Source organism: Mercurialis annua, linkage group LG4 (genome assembly GCF_937616625.2).
Source record: "Mercurialis annua linkage group LG4, ddMerAnnu1.2, whole genome shotgun sequence".
Taxonomy (NCBI): Eukaryota; Viridiplantae; Streptophyta; class Magnoliopsida; order Malpighiales; family Euphorbiaceae; genus Mercurialis; species Mercurialis annua.
This window is the reverse complement of record NC_065573.1, coordinates 11,426,133-11,449,599: the sequence shown is the minus strand read 5'-3', so window position 1 is coordinate 11,449,599 and position 23,467 is coordinate 11,426,133. Positions and strand designations below refer to the sequence as shown.

The following is a 23,467-nucleotide window of genomic DNA, read 5'->3' as shown; positions in this document are numbered from 1 at the left end:
TACCAATTGGGCGTTAATAGGCTGTGTGAAAACTAGTATATGATCTATGCGCAATGAGCTACCTATTGGGCGTCAATAGGCTGTGTGATCACCAGTGTTCGGGTAAGTCATAGAATTAGTCTCGATAGTTATGAAGAGTATTCATATTATTTGTGAATGCGGTACGAGGTCAGCATGGTTGAACTATCCTGCGGCTTGTATCTTGCAAGTCGCCATGGTTGAACTATCCCGGGACTCCGAATGATCGACTAATTATTGGAATTAAGATGATATGAGGCATGTTGGTTGAACTACCCCGATGCCCGACCAGATGGTATGGTTGACATGGTTGAATTATCCTGTAACCTATCATCAAGATTAAGAAATTATATTTTCTTATTCTGAATATGAATGATTATGTAATTGGCCTATCGTATATCTGATTCATTCATATTTGTTTTGTGTTCTTATCTTTTATGTTTATTTTTGGCTTAGAAATATTGCATTTTAGAAAATGATGAAGCAAGCCTTTATGAACATCCAGTCAAGGGAGTAGACAAAGAGCAGATTACAAATTATAATGATATTCTCGAAGAGAAAGATGTAAGTACACACACAAATAAGTTGCAAGCTGGATTTCTACTCATTCACTAAGCCATATGTATTTCTAGATAAATTAGATATTATGTCCATCGATTATTTCTAAAATGAATGCCAATAACATTGGAGAGGAAGGAACAACTAGAAGAAGAAGATGAAGATGAAGAAGAGGTCAAACTGATAAGCAGCGTGTTTGACCGGGTTCATGGTTCTGCAGTTAGCACGGAAGATGAAGATATTTTTACAGAGTTTGAGGATCTTCTTTCTGGGGAGATTGAATACCCATTACCTGGTGATATTGGTGATAAAGCTAGTAAAGATAAGATATATGAAACTGAGATGGCAAACAATGCGAGTGAGCTTGAACATTTATGTAACTTAGTAAGGGAATTAGAGGAAAGAGAAGTCAAACTTGAAGTTGAATTGCTTGAGTACTATGGTTTGAAGGAGCAAGAATCAGATTTTGTTGAAATACAAAGGCAGCTCAAGATCAAGACAGTTGAGATTAACATGTTGAACATCACAATTAATTCCTTGCAGGCTGACAGGAAGAAACTGCAAGAAGAGGTTGCAAATGGAGAATCTGCCAAGAAGGAACTAGATGTAGCAAGGTACAAGTTAAAGGAGTTGCAGAGGCAAATTCAGCTTGATGCCAATCAGACAAAGGGCCAATAAACAACAAGTTTCTGGTCTTCAAGCAAAAGAGAAAGAAGCCATCAAGAAGGACACAAAGCTTGAGAAGAAACTAAATTCTGTGAAAAATTTAGAGGTTGAAGTTGTAGAACTTAGGAGGAAGAATAAAGAGCTTCAGCATGAAAAGAGAGATTGATTGTTAAACTGGATGCTGCTCAAGCTAAAGTGACTGACTGCCCTTTATAATATGACAGAGGTAAGTGCCACTTGTCTTTCGCATATACATTTATACGTCCACCTTTTTTCTAATGGTAGCCTCCATATTTGCTGGGGTTTCAATATGTTTGTTTTCTATTTCTTATACTATTATGTCCTTTCAGCTGATAAGTAAATCAAAACACGATCATTTCAAGTGTGATCTCAGTAGATAGATAATTATTGTCGGGCTTTAAAGGCTGCTAAACATCCTTGATATGTTTGAACTATTATAGGGTGATATATCCTGTTTACACCTACTAGTAGAGCTTTGTAGCTTTTCAAGCTGGTTTCATGGGTATTTTGTACTGACATTTAGGATGATAGACTCTTCATGGAAATGTAGCAAACCCTTGTTTCTACGATGTAATTTCAGAATATATTGGAATATTCACTAGCTTTATTGGGGACATCCCCGCATAATTATCTTTTGTTTGTTCTTGACTATTTCATTGGTCAATTTTTTTTACCATATCTCGTCTTTTAAAACTGTAGAGTGACAGGGTCGCCAATGCTAGAGAGGATGTCAATAATTTAAGTCATGCAAATGAAGACTTACAAAAGCAGGTGGAAGGACTTCAAATGAACAGGTTTAATGAAGTTGAGGATCTAGTGTACCTTCGTTGGATGAATGCATGCTTGAGGTTTGAACTCCTGAACTACCAAGCGCCTCCAGGAAAAACTACAGCACGTGATCTGAGAAAAAGTCTAAGTCCCAGGTCCCAAGAGAAGGCTAAAAACCTAATGCTAGAATATGCAGTATCGGAACGTGGACAAGGAGATACCTTTAAAGAAACTTTTCTCGCCCATCTTCTCCTAGAAGAGAGGACTTCGGCAATGTTTCTATTGATAGCTCAACTAGCAGATACAGAAGTGTCAGTAAGAAAACAGGTTTGATCCGAAAGCCCAAGAAATGGGGCAGAAGCAAAGATGATTCAAGTGCTATTTCATCCCCATCTAGATCTTTTTATGGAGACTCTCCGGGCAGGAAAAGTGTGAGCCTTCGATCAAGGGGTCCATTGGAGTCCTTGATGTTGATGAATGCTAGTGATACTGTTACCATCACTACATTTGAGAAGCGTGAGCAAGATATTCCTGACTCTCCTGAAACTCCTTCAAATCTTCGACCTATTAGAACACAAATTTCACCTAGCGACTCTCTAAATTATGTTGCTTCATCTTTCCATTTAATGTCCAAGTAGGTTGAAGGAGTTCATGATGAAAAATATGCTGCCTATAAAGACCGACATAAATTGGCCGTAGAGAGGGAGAAACATATCAAGGAAAAGGCAGACAAAGCAAGAGCAGTAAGGTTTGGAAAACATTTGAAGTTTGATTCCATATCCAGGGGGAAAAGTGCGACCAATACGTTTGCCATCACAACTAGCTCACATAAAAGAAAAACCAGTTGCTCCTTCTGGTGATTCAAATGACCAATCTAATGATGATAAGGATGCTGAATCTTATTAAACAAGATGAAATTTGCTCACGAAGAGGCCTCCCAGAGTGCCTCGTCCGCCTCCTAATCCATCTGCTGCTACTCCAGCTAACACAAAGACGACTCCTTCAAGTGGAGGGCCACCTCTACCACCTCCTCCACTAGGTATCCCTGCACTGTCTCGACCACCTGGTGCACCGCCCCTTCCACCACCTCCATCTGGAAGATTTCCAAGAGGAGCAGGGAGCGGAGACAAAGTTCACCGAGCTCCTGAACTAGTTGAATTTTATCAGTCATTGTTAGAACAATTTAATAAAATTACAGAATAATAAAATATCAAACTCTGATATTAATGGCAGAGTCGCGGACTAGGTCGCTTTCTTTAAGACGTTTGCCGGCTCTGCCTCTCTTGGTCCAAGCAATCTGTCAACCACGGTCGCCTCTAGGATAAAACAGCCAAAATTCGGTAGTACTGAACTGTACCACACACTCTAACACTCTTTCTATATTGCTCAAAGAAACCCAGTATGTATTATGTTTTTCTGTGTTTTGAGGAAGAAAGCAATGCTTTAATTTATAGTGAAGGAAAAACCAAAACTGAAAAGGGAAATTTATTTGGCAAAAACGTGGCTATTAATGAAGGAGTTACAATTGTTATAAATCTGAAAAGTCTCTTTGTAACTGGACATGTTTTAAGTTGCAAATAAAAGATTATCAAAAAAATTATAATAGTGCCCGAGCCGAACCAACCAACCAAACCAAACCAAGGCGAGCCGGACAGACGGCGTGCACGCGTGGTTAATGGGGAAGGATTTAACTCCTTACCCGTTCACAAAACTGGGTACTTGGGGCCCAAAACCAAATGGCAAACCTTGCCCTTATAAACATATTAGTTGGTTCTCTCTCAAGCAATGTGGGAAAAATGCACTTTCATTATTTTTGCAGTTTCACTTAAATACAAAAATCCCCCACTTGAAAATTTAAAAAAAATGTTTCAAACCAAATGGCAAACCTTGCCCTTATAAACATATTAGTTGGTTCTCTCCCAAGCAATGTAGGAAAAATGCACTTTCATTATTTTTCCAATTTTTACTTAAATACAACAATCCCCCACTTGAAAATTAAAAAAAATGTTTCTCGGGCAATTCTATATAAGATTGCACATAAACAAAGGTATCTTTTGATTTGAACTTTCGTGTAGTGGTAAAGATTCTGATTCAACAACAGTGACTCGTAGTCTTGAACTCTATCTCGGACATCAAACCATTCACAACCTTTTCAAAGAGTGTTTTCAAAAGCCCGTGCTTTTAAGGCCTTGCACGTCTATCCCGGTTTAGTGAATGCTCTAGAAATTTTGCCTAAAATTTCATAGAAAGCGGCCTTACTTCCACATTCACACAGGTGAAGCTATCAAGAGTAGACCTGTAGTTGGGATCTCCAGTCAATTAGGTCGGGTTTCCCTTATGAATGACTCATTCTATAGGCAATAGTGCCATTCCTTTTGAGAATTTATGGACTTCCTCTCTAGCTAATCCTTTTGTCAAAGGATCTGCTAAATTTTCATCAGTGCGTACGTGATCCACTCTTACAACCCCTGCTGAGATGTATTCTCTAACAGTGCTGTGCTTACGACGTGGTTGTCGTTTTTTACCGTTATAGTAACGGTTCTCAATTTTTGGAATAGCCGCAGTACTATCGCAATGGATCAACACAGCTTGTATCGGTCTTTCCGATAAAAGAATCTCAGCTAGCAGGCTTCTTAGCCATCCAGATTCTTCACTAGCAGCAGCTAGTGCTATCCTTTCTGACTCCATGGTGGATTGTGCTAGAATCATTTGTTTCTTTGATTTCTAAGAAACAGCTCCACCAGCTATACTAAAAATATAGCCACTGGTGGCTTTGGAATCATTAGACAATGTATTCTAATCTGCATCACTATATCCTTCGAGGACAGCTGGGTGCTTCTGATAATGTAACCCAAGGTTAATTGTTCTTTTCAGGTTTCTCATTACCCTTTCAATAGCATTCCAATGCTCAATACTAGGTCTACTAGCATCCCTTTCACACTATCGTACACTATTGTCACGACCCAAATTATTGAGCCGAGACTGGCGCTAGGGAATGGGAGTGGTAGTTCCAAAACCTGTAGCAAGCCTAAATTTACCAAGAACCTTTTCGCAAATAATATAACAAAATACACGTCAACAGAAGCAAACATGTATATATATATATATATATATATATATATATATATATATATATATTCACACTACACTTTCTGATATCCACGTGGGCTCTAAATATTGTACCTCGTACAAACTGGCCTCACGGGATTCTATACACACTAGTGTATCAAACATATCGCCGACATCTAGTGCCGTGACCAAAGCGTAACATACGCAGCCTACAAAAAGATATAAACATAGACAACAAGTAAAACATAAACCAAAATGTACTACTGTCAAGGCTACGACTCTAACGACATAGGACCACTACTGCAGCACTGCGGAAGTCAAGGTCTATACATGAAAGGCTGACTTCCAAATCCCAAAAGTTGGCTTCTAGCTAAGTCCAGACACTAAGCACTAGAAAGACATCAAAAGTGAGAGGTCAGTATTTGGGAAAATACTGAGTGAGCTTGCATTTTACTAACTTTATTATTATAAAAACATAACATCGCATTTCAAATAAGCATTAATCTAAAAATACATATAAACAAGTATTTGATCCGTTCGAAACTAAAGTCCTGAAACATGACACGACTCACAAATATTCAAATCAAGTCAATCCAAATGGTCTGACTCGGGAGTGTTCACACTCAACCACGTTGGCCGCGACCAATCTCTTAATCCCAAAGTGTGGGTCCAACCCACTAGATACGGGGCTTATGTTACATTAACCGAGTTCTCACTCGTATCGAATTCTTATCCAACTTCGAAATTCATATTCATAATCATATCATTTTTCATATGCAAACACACTAGACCGACTCGATACTGGTGATCACACAGCCTATTGACACCCAATAGGTAGCTAGTTTCTTCGGATCTCATACTAGTCTCTCGTACATAGAAATTCAATAGAAATATATAACATTTCAATAAATCACATATATAATGCGATGCGTATAAATAGTACACACACACACACACACACACACACATATATATATATATATATATATATATATATATATTCAATAACTTTAATATATAATACACGAAAATAAAGTGCAACTCACAGTGACCGCTATCCACTCTATAATGAGATCAATATGATAATATGCTCGCGCTAGAGTCCACGTCTACTAACTTCTCTACTCACTGGTAGGTCTGATAAAAAGTTTAATAATTAGAAGTAAATTTCGTGTTTATAAGTTTAATACTTTTAAATTCTAGGTTTTAGTTTTATTCTTAATACTATCCGTGTATTTGATAATCCTTAGTCGTACTTACGACTTATTGAATATCGCTCCTCGTATTCGAGAATCATATAACTTTCATAACATTTCTCGCTATCGTTATTCGTGTATAACTCGAGTTAAAACCTTACTTTTTAAATTGTCGGGGTCCTTAATTAATCTCTAGGGTTTAATGTTCGAAATTGTCGGATTTTAGGTCAAAATGGGTTAAAAGTCCACTTCAGTCCCCCCCGACCCACTGTGTTGGCGCACACAGGCACTGTGCGTCCGCGCAGTGCGCTGTGCGTCCGCACACTATGGATGTGCGGGCGCACAACCTGGCTGTGCAACGTACAGCCCCGGAAACATTGTTTCCGGGCGCCTCGCCGCTATCCAACGCCCTATACGCCAATACGACCTTCTCCTCCACAAAACCCGTCATTTAGTATTTTACTAAAACGTTAAAAACGATCCAAAAACGTCAAATTTGTTTATCCCGCTAATACAGCCATTTGATTTCGAAATCTAATAATAATTCTAAGCTATACCTTAAAACGAAGCTTGAGATTGATAGAGCTTTCAATTTTGAAGAAATCGACGCGAAAATCGCATGAATCGGACGTCAAACGGAGAAACGGCGAAAAAACGAAATCGATCGATGTAAAATGAAGTTTCTGGACTCCTCGCTTCTCCTTCTTCTGATTCTTTCATATTCATATATCCTTAAATATATATGACTAGGCTAAATTGTTACTTTAACCCCTAATTTATTCATTTGTTACCAATTATCCTTTAAACTTTTCTTTTGTTCAATTTAGTCCATAGCTGAGTCAATTAATCCTTCAATTAATTCATATACGACCCGAGAATTTATATTTTTCCGTCAAAACTTATGATTTTCATTCTTGAGACTTAATTGGCCAAATTACCACTTTAGTTCCTGAACTTTACTTTGTGACTTTTCTTGAAATTTTTCCTTTTAATACCAATTCCAACTTTAAAACTGAAATATAATATTAAATTTCTCACATTCAGCTTTTCCGAAACCGACCTACTAAAATTTATTTATCTTAATTTCTCAAAAATCTTTCCGTTATCGCCACTCTAGCAACTCAAAACTGGACACGTGGTCCAATTAGACAATTAAATCTTTTGGGGTATTACATTCTTTCCCCCTTATAAAAATTCGTCCTCGAATTTTCATATATCTTTTTGAAACCTTAAAATTTGTTCTTATGCTTTTCTTGACGTCCATTACTACGCATCAGTCGTAGTTTCTCTTTTTACTTCGCCTGTTAACTTTTTTTTCTGACTATTTACTTGTGAATGAGACGTTATACTCATCGTTGGTCTATCATATCTTCTATTTGTAGAATCTTTTCATCTTTATTCTTGTTCAGTCCTTTGCTTTTTCAATAAAGCGTAACTTTAAGTATGCCTTCTAATTTGTAGTTCTTGTGTCATCGTTGTCTAGTCTGAACTTCCTCTTTTTGACTATCATTACTCGTTGATTAATGTTATCTCGATCTAATGTTTCATCCTTAGTAGTCATTATATTGTTGTCCGCCTCCTTAACGACACACTTACTGTACTCCTATCACTATAAGTATTCGCTTTTATAATTATAAATCTGCAGTTATGATCTTTGTTGTTGTACCTTGTCGTGATTCTCCTTTCTTAAACAGTTTCTTCATTTCTTACTTTTCTCTTTCATCATCTGACAATTCGTTTCTTTAACAATTAATCCTTTTCAGATTGTAATTCATCCATCACGATCACTATTCATATTCTTATCTTCTTTACTTTTCTTTGGTTGGTCCTTAAAGATCATCTCGAATCTTCTATTGACGAATCAGCCAAAGCTGTCTTTCCATTTTGTTCAAATTTTTCATCTTCGTTGATTTCATAAGAGTTTCATATACCTCTTTAACCTTTGACTTTCTTTTAAATCCTTCTTGCTTGTTAGCATTCGCTTGACTTTATTCTTTTATCTTTAACCTTTAGCTAATCCAATAGATCTTTAATGACTTATTTACTTTTATACTTAAGTTGTTCTAAAACCGACAATTTCATAAGCTTTTACCACATTCCTCTTTATAAATTCTCTTTGTTGCGTGAACAATTGAAATCTTCTGTTTAAAACTCCTCATCCTTCTTGCTAATGTTTACTTTCACCTTAGTCAAGTATCGACTTTATGCTGGTTATAACCGTTCCTTAACTCATTCTTACTTTGTCTTTTATTTTCTTCTTGAAGTGTCTCAGACTACTCGTAACGTAAAGGTTATACTCATCATTATCAATTCGAAAATCAGGAAATAATTTCAATTTTATCATCCTATACACTTCATACTTCCCTAGTACTTTCTTTTACTTGTTGTATCTATTATATCTTTCATATGTTCATGATTGTTCTGTTGTTACTGTATCTATTTCGATGACCCCTCCAATGTGCCTTTAAACCTTTCACTTCTCTAATCATTTTACGAAGTTTCTATGGTATGTATGTGTCCTATTAAACTTCCCTTCATGCTTCTCGTCATTTTCATACTTACTGATGCATTATTTTTATCTTTATATTGGGGTTCTTCAATTTAACTCTTCTCCTTTCTGTTTATGCAATTTATAACTTCCGATACAAATAGTGATAAGACTAGATCTACTTAGAACACCACTCGATATCCGTCACACAATGTCAGTTATTTCCCGATTCCTCCAAATTTCGAACCTCCACATCTTATAAGATCATCTTCTCCGTCGTTTCGTATTCGTTACCTTCCTTTCCTCTGATGTGATCCTTGATCGCCACTTCCCTTTTCTTGATATAAGAATGAATATCGTATCTTCCAACTTGCTTAGCGCATTATTTCTTGATCGCTTATGCTTCCCGGCGTTGACTTCTTATTCGCATCCTATCTTAGCTTCGTTAGCCTATACTACGAACAATAGTTAATAGGGCTTAACTCTTTTACTGGGGTTCATTTTACAATTTTCATTCTTAATTATTAAGAATATTTTATTATTCGTCACAGAGTTGTACATCTGAGTTCACTTACAAAACAAAAAGATTTCAAAACATCCTTTGGCTGGCCAGCTCTTCAATTCACTTTTCAATTCAAACATTTTGCATAAAAATTGTTTGAAATCATTAGTACAATTGTAGCTCAGACTGATGACACCTTTCATCACCAAAGAGTTTCTCAAAATCGTATTTTATTTATCATTGCAAAGATATGATGCATGATCTACATTTTGAAAAGCATATGTTATGCATTCTTAACATGATTATACAATGTCATATGCGATGTCTGAGAACAATTGCATCTTTTTAAAATCATAAAAATCTTGGTACTTTTCATAAGACTGTAAGTTACTCCAGATTGTACACTCTGCGATAATTAAATGGCTTTTCTTAATTGTCTGTTGGGTACATTATGATTTCTTAATATTGCCATCACTTTCTAATACCTTCTGAGCATTCTTCTGTTAATACCACTCCTTTTTCATGTCTCTGATAACTAATATCAATCCATAGTTTCTTATGGATGTGATCACTATCTCCACTTCTTCATTGTACTAGTATCATATCATTTATACATTCGTCTCTTCTTACTATACTTGCATCCCATCATTCGCAAGTATAGGTACCTACTTCCTTTTTAGTAGTCCACTTCTTCCTTCATGACTTCTAGAACGTAATATAGGAATTACGTCCGCGATATATGTATTATGTGTTAATCATTATGTTATTGTTTTCATATGTTATGTTTATATGCTATTTTATTAGGCGCGTGTTCGTCGATATCTCTCCCTATAGGTATTAACTACACGAGGTGCTATCCTATAGGCATATCCTAATCGTTATATTTTATTATGCAATGCAACATATATACACAATAATGCAACATATAAACACAAATACACAAAGCATATTAATCATTTAATACTTGGGGGAGCCTGATGTGGCACGCTAGGTTCCCTAATAACTATACCGGTATGTCGTCCCCTAACTCTTCTACCGGCGTTGCCTCCGCCTCTATGCACAAATCTAGGGTTAGTCCAAATAGAAGAGGATCGATTAACATAGTCTGGGTAAAACTCACGCCTGAAATAGTAGGGTCGAACCGGATTACCATCCCACTCGCGGTCGCTCTCGATTCTACGAGCCATCGTAGTGAGCGTCCCAAAGTGTTCACCTACGTAGTCATACAGCTCTGCAAACTCGGGTCCCAAACCCCTAACATATCTACGGTTAATTTTTCTGTTATCTTCGTTAAGATCTGGGACTCCCTCGACCATACGCAGAAAATCGGAGGAATACAGTCCCACTGGTAGCATTCCTCTAGAAAAGGAGCAATTTGCCTCCTAACCTGATTCAGAGCCACTTGTGCCTGACTGTTAGCTATCTCTGCATCCTCTCTCAAATTGTGGTATCTCCGCACATTGGACCAGAAATGTTCACTTCGGTACTCCTCAACGTCGGACTCATCTGATAACTCTTCTTTTTCGAAGTCCTCTTCCTGAGGATCTTCTTCTGATTCTTCCTCTGGATCCTCCTCTGGATCCTCTTCACTTTCCTCTATATATACTATTTTTGGTGAATGTGTTCTGCCTCTAACCCTAGAAGAACTTTTACTTTCTGATGCTGACATGAAACCATTCTGATAGATCTCAGGTGATCTCCTAGTGTCAGTGTGGAATCGATTCTGGTGGACTTCAGATGGTCCGCCTACTTCATAATGAAATCCATTTTGAAATATAGGAGCCGCTTCCTCCCGTTCTTCTGCAACATGTGACTGAGCTCCGTTTTGCCCAGACATGCTGAAAAGAAACAGTTTCAAACATAAGCGACCATCCGAGCCCATTTCCACACAGAATACCAATATCATCTTATATAATGTTGCATTCATTTAATCAATCAACATGCAAGTCGCAAGCATTCTTTCATTTTAAACTTCTTACGCATGTACTAAACACTTAGTTGACTAGCAGTCCGTATACGCAAATAATAAACACTAATTCACTTAACAATCTTGATTCGCGCGTTTTATATAACATACTAGCAATATACATATCAAAAAAATGCATGTACCTAAGGTTCGACTCTATCGCTGCAGTAGTCCCTAGGTTCACTTATTGACAGAGTATCTAAACTCGAACAGACATCTCAAACAAACTAGCAGTGGTAACTGGACCGACTGCTCTGATACCACAACTGTCACGACCCAAATTATTGGGCCGAGACCGGCGCTAGGGAATGGGAGTGGTAGCTCCAAAACCCGTAGCAAGCCTAAATTTACCAAAAAAAAATTCGCAAATAATATAACAAAATACACGTCAACAGAAGCAAATATATATATATAAGTATTCACACTACAATTTCTGATATCGACGCGGGCTCTAGTTACTGTACCTCGTACCATCTGGCCTCACGGGATTCTATACACACTAGTTTATCAAACATATCACTGGCATCTAGTGCCGTCATCAAAGCGTAACATACGCAGCCTATAAAATATATAAACATAGACAGCAAGTAAAACATAAACCAAAATGTACTACTATCAAGGCTACGACTATGACGACACAGGACAAGTATTGCAGCACTGCGGAATTCATGGTCTTACATGAAAGGCTGACTTCCAAATCCCAAAAGTTGGTTTCTAGCTAAGTCCAGACACTAAGCACCTGAAAGACATGAAAAGTGAGGGGTCAGTATTTGGAAAATACTGAGTGAGCTTGCATTTTACAAACGGTATTATTATAAAAACATAACACCGCATTTCAAATAAGCATTAATGTAAAAATACATATAAACAATTATTTGATCCGTTCGAAACTAAAGTCCTGAAACATGAGATGACTCACGAATATTCAAATCAAATCAATCCAAATGGTCCGACCTGGGAGTGTTCACACTCACCACGTTGGCCGCGACCAATCTCTTAATCCCAAAGTGTGGGTCCAACCCACTAGATACGGGGCTCAGGTTACTTTAACTGAGTTCTCGCTCGAATCGAATTCTTATCCAACTTCAAAATTCATATTCATAATCATATCATTTTTCATATTCAAACACACTAGACTGTATCGATACTGGTGATCACACAGCCTATTGATACCAAATAGGTAGCTAGTTTCTTCGGATCTCATACTAGTCTCTCGTACATAGAAATTCAATAGAAATATATAACATTTCAATAAATCACCTATATAATGCAATGCGTATAAATAGTACACATATATATAAAATATAAATATTAAATAACTTTAATATATAATGCACGAAAATAAAGTGCAACTCACAGTGACCGCTATCCACTCTATAATGAGATCAATATGATAATATGCCCGCACTAGTCCACGTCTACTAACTTCGCTGCTCACTGGTACGTCTGATAAAACGTTTAATAATTAGATGTAAATTTCGTGTTTATAAGTTTAATACTTTTAAATTCTAGGTTTTAGTTTTATTCTTAATATAATCCGTGTATTTGATAATTCTTAGTCGTACTTACGACTTATCGAATATCGCTCCTCGTATTCGAGAATCATATAACTTTCCTAACATTTCTCGTTATCGTTATTCGTGTATAACGTCGAGTTAAAACCTTACTTTTTAAATTGTCTGGGTCCTTAATTAATCTCTAAGGTTTAATGTTCAAAATTGTCGGATTTTAGGTCAAAATCTGTTAAATGTCCACTTCGGTCCCCCGGACCCACTGTGCCGGCGCACACGGGCACTGTGCATTCGCACAGTGCGCTGTGCGTCCGCACACTATGGCTGAGCGGGTTCACAGCCTAGTTGTGCGTTCGCACAGCATGGCTATGCCACGTACAGCCCCGTAAACGTTGTTTCCGGGCGCATCGCCGCGATTCGACGCTCCATACGCCAATACGACCTTCTCCTCCACAAAACCTGTCATTTAGGTTTTTACTAAAACGCTAAAAATGATCCAAAAAGTCAAATTTGTTTATCCCGCTAAAACAGCCATTTAATTTGGAAATTTAATAATAATTATCGAAACTTTACCTTAAAACAAAGCTTGAGATTTATAGAGATTTCAATTTCGAAGAAATCGACGCGAAAATTGCTTAAATCGGACGTCGAACGGAGAAACGGCGAAGAAACGAAATCGATCGATGTAAAAGGAAGTTTCTGGACTCCTCTCTTCTCCTTCTTCTGATTCTTTCATATTCATATTTCCTTAAATATATTTGATTTGGCTAAATTGTTACTTTTCCCCCTAATTTCTTCATTTGTTACTAATTATCTTTTGAACTTTTCTTTTGTTCAATTTAGTCCATAACTAAGTCAATTAATCCTTCAATTAATTCATATACGACTCGAAAATTTATATTTTTCCGTCAAAACTTTTGATTTTCATTCTTGAGACTTAATTGGCCAAATTACCACTTTAGTCCCTGAACTTTACTTTGTGACCTTTCTTGCCATTTTTCCTTTTAATACTAATTCCAACTTTAAAACTGAAATATAATATTAAATTTCTCAGAGTCAGCTTTTCCGAAATCGACCTACTAAAATTTATTTATCTTAATTTCCCGAAGATTAGCAGGATCCTCCTCTAAGGAGTAGACATGGAAATCAGAACCATAATCTTTCAAAGTTCTTGCTCTTTTACTTCTTCTGATCTCTGGTTTTGTATCATCAATAATATTACTACTCCTTACCACATGAGTATTATTGGATGTTCGCCCCCACTATTTCCCAATTTAAAAGGAAATTTCTGTTCATAAAAATCTGCATCCACGGATTCAATAATCACTCGTGCAGTCAAGTCAAAAAATCTATAGGCTTTACTATTGACTTCATACCCAATGAATACACATTCATAGGCTCTACTTGCTAATATAATTCTTTTCGGATCAGAAATCCGAACATAGGCTAAACAACCCCAAGTTCTCAAATAAGAAAAATTTGGTTGTCTTTTCTTTATTATCTCATAAGGAGAAATCTTACTGTTTGACTTTGGAACTCGGTTGAGCACATAGCAAACAGTCAACAGAATCTCTCCCCACCAATAAGGTGCAGCACCAGAATTCAATCAAATAGACACTCAGGTTCGGTAAGTGTTTTATTTTTTCTTTCGGCTTTACCGTTCATTTCAGGTGAATATGGTGCGGTCCTTTCATGTACAATACCATGCTAGTTATAGAATTCTATAAAAAAGCTTGATTCATATTCTGTACCTCTGTCACTTCGAAATCTTTTGATTTTCTTATTTAATTTATTTTCAATTTTTGAAACAAATAACTTGAACATGTCAAATGCATCACTTTTATTTTTCATCAAATACACATATGTGAAATCAGAACAATCATCAATAAAAGTAATGAAATAACGTTTACCACTCTTGGTCAAAGTGCTATCAAGTTCGCATATATCAGAATGTATTAAATCTAAAGGTTCAGATTCTCTAACGACTGATCTATGTGAAGTTTTAGTTATTTTTTCTTGGCTACAGAATTCACCATTTCCAAACTCAGTTTGGTTTAATTTAGAAATTAATCCTAGGGTGCTCATATTGCTAACTATTCTTTTATTCACATGACAGAGTCTAGCATGCCAAATATTAAAATCACAAACCAAGTAAACAGAATCAGCAACTTTATTGATAATTTAAACATTCAACTTAAACATACCCTCACAAGCATAACCCTTTCCCACAAAAATACCATTTCTAGTAACGGTGTACAAATCTCCCCCAATAGTTTGAAAAACCCAGCCTTGTTGAGAAGATAGCCAGACACCAGATTCTTCTTCATCATAGGAGTATGCATCACCTCCTTCAAGATTAATGTCTTCCCTGAGGTAAATTTCAGTTCGACACAACCAATACCACCAACAGTAGTGGTGTGAGTATCACCCAGCAACACTTTCTTATAATCAACAGCAGTGTATGTTTTAAACATAGCACGATAATATCAAACATGGTGATTAGCGGCGGTGTCTACCCACCACCCATTTGATCCACCAACAAGGTTGATCTCAGCCATCATTTCAGTCATCATAGCCGTGAATGGCTATTCAGTCAGGTTAACCTGCGGAGCAGTATTTGGCCTGTTCGACACTTGCTCGGGTTTCCCACAACTAAAGCACAGAAACTGTGGCAAATCATTTCCGACAGGTGGTTGCTGTCTCACAATATGGTTCCTTGGAGGATTGCCATTCTGATTTTTGTTATGGTTCACATTTTGGTTCGTGTTCGAGTTGCGCTGATTCTTAAATTTTTTGTCATTTGGCTTCAGATTCGTCGAACCGAACTTTCTAGTGTTGTTTGAAACAACAAGCACCTCATCTCTCCGATCCTGTTTCCTTGCCTCTTCCTCAATTCGTAGGCGAGTAATCAAACTTTCTAGCAAAAATTCTTTAGTTTTGTGCCTGACAGAGTTCTTAAAATCCTTCCACGAAGGAGGTAACTTATCAATTAAAACAGCAACTTGAAATTGTTCATCAAGAACCATACCTTTGGAGATGATTTCATGAGCAATTTTCTGCAACTCATGGGACTGCGCCTCGACAGATTTGTCATCCGTCATTTGATATTTGAGATAGCGACTGACAACATATTTTTTTGTTCCAGCCTCCTCAATGTCATATTTTTTTATGCAGTGCCTTCCCAATCTCCTTTACAGTTTTGTCATTGTTGTAGTAGTAATACAAGTCATCATTGGGTGCATTAAGTATAATGTTTTTGCACAGATAATCATTGGTCATCTATAGTTGCAAATCAGCATTCTGTTTTTCTGTTGCCTCATCAAGAGCAGATTCATCAATAATAGGCATATTTATAGTTAAAACAGAAACAACCTTTTTCATAGTTAGGAAAAACTCAGTTTTCTGCCTCCAACGCTTGAAGTGTAAACCCTCAAAACGGAAGGGTTTGCTAGCGTCAAAAGCAGTGGAGTTCAAACCAGCAACATCAATAGTATCCATGGAAATAACTGAACACGTCTTAAAATTGTTAGAACACTTTGATAAAATTACAGAATAATAAAATATCAAACTTTGATGTTACTGGCAGAGTTGCGGAGTAGGTCGCTTTCTTTAAGACGTTTCGCGGCTCTGCCTCTCTTGGTACAAGCAGTCTGTCAACCACAGTCGCCTCCAGGATAAAACAACTAAAATACAGTAGTATTGGACTGTGCTCTCTAACACTCTTTCTGTATTGCTCAAAGAAACTCAGTATGTATTATGTTTTTCTGTGTTTTGAGGAAGAAAGCAATGCCTCAATTTATTGTGAAGGAAAAACCAAAACTGAAAAGAGAAATTTATTTGGCAAAAACGTGGCTATTAATGAAGGAGTTACAAATCTGAAAAGACTCTTTGTATCTAGACATGTTTTAAGTTGCGAATAAAAGATTATCAAAAAATTATAATAGTGCCCGAACCGAACCAACCAACTAACCACACCAAACCAAGCCAAGTCGAGCCGATCAACGTTCCCCTAATACATCAGATGCTAGGAGCAACATGATTGGGGAAATTGAGAACAGATCAACGTTCCTCTTGGCTGTGAGTTAAAATTTCATCTTTATTTTCGTTTATCTTTTCCACACACTTCTCAAATATAAGCCTATCTAGCTACTTATGTAAAAAAAATAATGATACAAAATCATGTGTACTGCCTGCAGGTGAAAGCTGATGTAGAAACTCAAGGAGACTTTGTCTAGTCATTGGCAATGAAAGTTCGATCAGCTTCCTTCGCCAGCATTGATGATTTGGTAGCCTTTGTAAATTGGCTAGATGAAGATTTATCATTCTTGGTATGCCATTAGCCTCCTACTGTATAGAATGCACAAATCATTTGTCAGCAGTTATGTTACACGGAAACTTATTGACTCCTATGTTTCAGCATTTTGTTTCCAATTTTGAAAGCGCTTTTGAAACTTCAAAACTACAATATTATCATTTTCCATTTGAGCGTTTCTATTTCCGTATAAAATAGGTCAACAAAAATGTAATGTTAACCTTTTGCTCATATATTGGTTCTTTACTAACAGGTTGATGAACGGGCAGTTCTCAAGCACTTTGATTGGCCTGAAAGTAAAGCTGATGCATTGAGAGAGGCAGCTTTTGAATATCACGACCTGATGAAATTAGAGAAGCAGGTCTCCTCTTTTGTTGATGATCCCAACCTCTCATGTGATGCTGCTTTGAAAAAAATGTACAAATTGCTTGAAAAATAAGTATCTTTTTTTATATGTATCCTTCATACAAGACAATATGTCAATATGGGGAGACTGGAAACTTGTTAGCCTAATTTATGTATGGTAGTACAAAACATGTGTCATGATCTCTTTGGTCCGTTTAATTTGCATGATTTGGCAGTCTCATTGTATTTTTTGACCTTTTCACAGGGTGGAAAATAGTTGATATGCCCTTTTACGAACAAGGGACATGGCGATTTCACGATACAAAGAGTTCGGAATTCCAGTTAATTGGTTATCAGATTCAGGAGTTGTTGGCAAGGTATGTTTCAAAATGGAAATAAAATGTTCCTTTCATGTTTCTTTCTACTACAGATTATTTCTGTCGATGTTGAAATATTTGTTTTCTTCATTATGATCTTGGTTATGTAAGTATCTGGTTTGTTATTCGCATGTGCTATTTAGTTATAGTGAAATATTCACAAAAACACCAACCTTTTTCGTATATTCAGTGCTATGATCTTGTTTATGTAACCAATTTTCTCTTGCAGATCAAGCTCTCATCTGTATAATTAGCAAAGAAGTACATGAATTGTGTAGCGGAAGAACTTGATGCAATGAGTGGACCTGAGAAGGAACCAAATAGAGAGTTTTTATTTCTACAAGACGTGCATTTTGCCTTCCGAGTTCATCAAGTACATTTACTGAATCATTTCTACATTAAAACATGTTCCACTCGTAGGCATAGTAGATGTAAGAGACTCTTTATGGATTTAGTTTAAATTGTACTACCTCCGTCCCAATAGAGTTGTTCACTTTGAGAATTTTTTTTGTCTCAAAACTCTTGTCCACTTTCAAAAAGCAATTAACTTTTACACTCAATTTGTCCATATTACCTCTATTTAAAATCCACTGATGAATAAATTGAAAGTAAATTGCAAGTGAGCCCTATATTAAATAGAGGTATGACAAGAAAAGTAAAGAAAATTTTACAAAACTCATAAACAATAACTGCTTTTCTTAAACTGTGTGATAAAGGCAAAGTGGACAACTCTATTTGGACGGAGGGAGTATATAATATGGCTGTTGGCCTGAACCTATTTCCAGTTCGCCGGATGCTTTGACGCAGAGAGCATGAAGACTTTTAAAGAACTAAGGAACCATGTAAATGGAAAAACGGTAGAGGACAATAAACCAGAAGGATAATGATAGTTTTGCTTTGTATTTTCTACTGTATATTTCATCTTTGCATAGAACATTGTATAGAAGATCTGATATCTACAATCACTGCAGATTGAGCCTAAAAGAAAAGAAAGTTGCCTTTAACAGAGATAAAATCCAGTGATATCTTTGATTTCACTACACAAAAACTAAAGGGGTAGTTGCAAAACAATTTATGAAGGACGCGTACACTAGTGCCCATATTAGCATTTTTTTATCTAAAACATTTATTGTTGTTCCAAATTGCAAAAAAAATGGTAGTTTGCGTTTTAAATTGTTGCAAAACCCACCAAAGTTTATGAATAATTATGCAATTAAACCAAAGCTATAGCTATGTCATGATTCAGAGAACATAGAGCCTAATTATTTCAAGGGCTAATCATATCAAATTTGTTCTACCGCATTGTGATTACAATGCTTCTATCGACGAACTTTGCCTTCCCACCTTACCTTGAATTTTTGGTGGCAAGCAAATTACGCGTCGCTGGTCTCCTGCTTCCACCAACAACTCAGATCCTCCCCTATACTGCATTAAATACAAAGTATCACAAGGAGAAAATTTGCTCAAATTTACATTGAGAAAAGTAGAAAATACAAAGAACAGAAAATGAAAAGTGGTGACTATATCAGCAACTAAACTTAAATGATATTTCACATTAAAACAGACTTTGCATGTCTAGCTATATACCAGAGTTGCTTATATCCATGTATAGGTTAAAAAGCTGCATGAAGCAAATTCAAATGATATCGCTAATATTTGGATCACCTATATTCGGATCCATTGAAGGGGTCGCGAATGGAATAACCCCGGTCCCCCATCCAGGTACTATGGACACGAATACGGGACTCTTGGATAAGTACACAACAAAACAATGTTATTTTAAGGGGTTTATGTTAAAAATGAAGTTTCGTGCCAGAAACGCCAAGTTTCAGCCATATGTTGATTGAATTGAATGAAGTGGATCCAAGGCAGATTATTGGATGTATTTCCTATAGATATAAACTCACACAAGACTAAACTAATAAAACTTGTCTGAATTGCTATTGAAAAAACATTTTGAAGTGTTTCAAGGAATAAAAAATGGAAAAAAAATGAAGCAACTAGACATACTTGGTATAGCTTGAGCTCAGTCTTCTCAAAACCTGACATGATGGAAAAAAAATGAAGCAACTAGACATACTTGGCATCACTATTTTGCATGATTGAATTCCATTCCAGTGGATAACTCATGGAGAAATGTGGAATGAAAGCAAAAGGCAATGGTGAAAATTTGTGGAATGAAAGCAAAAGGCAAGAAGTCAAGAGCATCCCCAGTACCATCAAAAGAAGTCGGATTCAACTTCGTGTAGGTTATCACCAATTCTCTGTCTGTCGGAATGTGACCGACACCGGCAAGTCCACCCATACTAGCTACAACACCAGCCTGAGGTTGGTGTTGCTGCGCTAACTGACCCAGTACAGTACACTGATTCTGCAAAAGAGCCTAGTTGTTCTGCATCTCGACAATCCCAGCCAAGAAAGTAGTGAAGTCGAACGCCTGCATATTCGGTGCCTGTTGCACCTCTGGTGCCTGCTGCACATTCGGTGCCTGTTGTACATTCGGTGCCTGAACACCTGCTGCACCACGTCCTCTAACTCCATCTCTACCAGCACCAGCTCCTCTGCCTCTACCTCTGCCAGCACCTCTACCTCTACCACGTCCAGCATTGGCCGGAACTGGTGGTACGTTCTGATCGACTTCCATGGAAATCGCATCATCAGCCACAGCTTCTTGCTCTGCCGCAGCACGAGCACGAGTACGAACAACGTTGTCCATATCCTAATATTGAACAACAACAATTTAAATAACAGATATTTCATACCCAAGTATGAACAAAACAAGCAACATATAGGATTTCCCAAGAAATCAACAACAATAAAATATTCACCCAAGTGAAATAAAATTAACATTTAACTGCATCAAATCAACATATAATGACTGACTCGACGCAACCCTATTGGTGTAGGCAGAATGTTTTAAAATCAAAGATGATGTTTTTAAAGACATGACAGAATCCTATATCCGCAGTAGTTCTTAAGACACAACCATACTTAACAGAGTAAACACATAGCAAGCAATTGGCCTTGGTTTGAAACCAAAGCTCTGATACCAAGTTTGTCACGACCCATTTTCATGAATCGCGACTGGCGCTAGGGTATGGGTAATATAGTACCAACACTCGTAGCTAGCCTATCAATTAACATATAAACCTGCAGAAAACCAATGCTCGGGGGCAACCGAGACTTCAGCCTAAATCTAGCAGTTACAATATTCAACAGTTAATATAACATGCTTATCCAATTCCGAGTCTAATATAGATTTAGCATAAACCAATGTAAATAGTATAACATGCCAAAGCAATATAACCAGTCGAACCAATCTGACAAAATTTAATATAATAATAAAGACATCTAGTTAATACTGTGGTCTAAGAATAAAACAGTTTTACAGTTTATCAAAAATAAAAGGAACCTCCGAGGAAAAGTAAATACGGAGATCACCAGACTCTGTCAGATCATAACCCTGGGGAAAATTGGGAAAACAACGGGGTCAGATATACTGAGATGAGTTTATACCACTATCTACATTTATTAAGTGGAAAACCTTTAAAACCGTTTAAAACATTTAATAACGATATTACGAATAATAGTTGAAACCCTAATCTACAATTCTAAATAATAAACATAATCCAACAGGTCTGGTCCCGAGAGCTGAGCTACACCGAGTTACCACTGACCACACTTATACCAGAGTCCCGAGAGCTGAGCTACACCGACTTACTCTACTTGGTCCCGAGAGCTATGCTCACACCGAGTTACCACATTTCCATATATAACTTACCTAGATCAATACCAGTGCGCACGTAGTCCTAATGATGCCCATTCGGTAGCATGTTCCAACTAGAAGCCATAATATAAAAACAGTTCGAAATATACGTACAGTATATATATTTAATATTAAAATAACAATTTACTTAATAAAGCAGTAAATAGTAAGTACAAACTCACTGCTTGCTAATCCACGTGAATACCGACAAGTAACTAATCCTGGTTCGCCTCTGGAGCACGAACAATAGACGGGTCTAGACAAATAAAATAATTATTAAAAACAGACCCTAACTCTAGAGAGTACTAAACACCACATAGGACTAGCACAAATAACATGTCGGAATAACACAAGCCAGAACATACAAAAATACCCTTTAGGTGATAAAGCCAAATTAATATAAGTCTATTGAGTTCTCGCTAAAAATCCAATTTATAAATATTATTTAATAATCTTCAAATAATAATTAATTTTTCAAATAGTGGGTTAGCCGAGTTATCATTAACTACCAAGCTAACCTCACTTGTTGGGTGATCCAAGTCTAACCCGACTCAAAACGTTTATCAAATATAAACCCGAGTTCATATTTATAAAATAATTGCATAATATAATAAACCATTTTAAAAGCGGAACTCAATAACTTCAATTTCAAGTAACCCAAGTTACAACACAAAAATCTATCCATTTTAAGTTTATAAAAGTTTAGGGACTAAATTGTACTTTAGCCAACTAGGGACTAAACTGTACTTTTGCCAATTAGGGACTAAATTGTACTTTAGCCAACTTGATATCCAAAATCAATTTAATTGCTTTTGTTTATAATTAAAACAAAATATAAAGTTACTACCCAAAAACTTAATTAAATAAGTTTTAAAAACATTTAGGGACTAAATTGTAATTTAGCCAATTTCGTGCTAAATTGATATTTGAATATAATATAATTACCCGAGTAATTATGTTAGCTTAGATTATAAAAATATCGTTTACAAAGTATCAATTGTAAATTATAATGAAATTCAAGTTATCATTAACTAAAAATAACTTAAAGGACCTAATAACTTCAAACAAAATAAGCTAATGATTAAAGTGACTTATTTGTCATCCCCTTCCTCAATTTAAAAACCCATCCCCGCCATGCTAATATTTGCAGAACTATGGACCTCAATAAATTTCCAAATTTCAAAACCAAAAACTCATAACCCAAACATTTATTAATTCAACCTCACCCTAAGCAATACTCATGAACCAAAAACACACTAATAAGGATAACAAGCAACGGCGAAAATAGCGATCCGAACAAAAACCCATCGCCCAACGACTTAGGCAATACAAACACGATTTTTAATTATCAACTAAACGTTCCAAGAGATTCATAAACGTTAATCACAACATAATCATAGCCAAAAGAAAGAAAGGATTCGGCAGATTCATACTCAACCTAAGAACAGAAATATAATAACTCAAAACGGAAACCGTACGGCAAATGGAAACGAGGTCGATCACGTACCGTTCAACGAAAACGAGGTGGGGAATCGAAGGTATATGAGTCTAGAACGTCTGAGATCAAACGGTTTTGATTTCGATCTAGAAACGAGCAAGAACGAATCAGAAAACCGAAAGACGTTTCAAAATGAAAACTGAAATTTAACGAAACCAGAAAACTTACCGAACAGCAATCTTTGGAGGACGATAACAGCTTCGATACTCAGCGAATGGACAAGAGGAAAATGGCTAGGGTTTATTTGCAGGGTGATGAAGGTTTTCTCTTTAGAAGTCGACTTTAAATATCGAGAGGAGATGGTTCGAAAATGAGTGCGAAGAGGGCCGGACGCAAGGGTCACAGGGCCTGCTATGTTCTCGAACGAGAACAGCCCATTTGGGCTTGGTTCTCGTTTGAGAACCCC

The 23,467-nt window shown here is 36.7% G+C and overlaps 1 pseudogene; it reads left to right on the top strand.

Moving 5' to 3' along the window:
• The first annotated feature begins 690 nt into the window (after positions 1-690).
• Positions 691-18,747, top strand: LOC126678262 (protein CHUP1, chloroplastic-like; annotated as a pseudogene).
• The last annotated feature ends 4,720 nt before the right edge of the window (positions 18,748-23,467 follow it).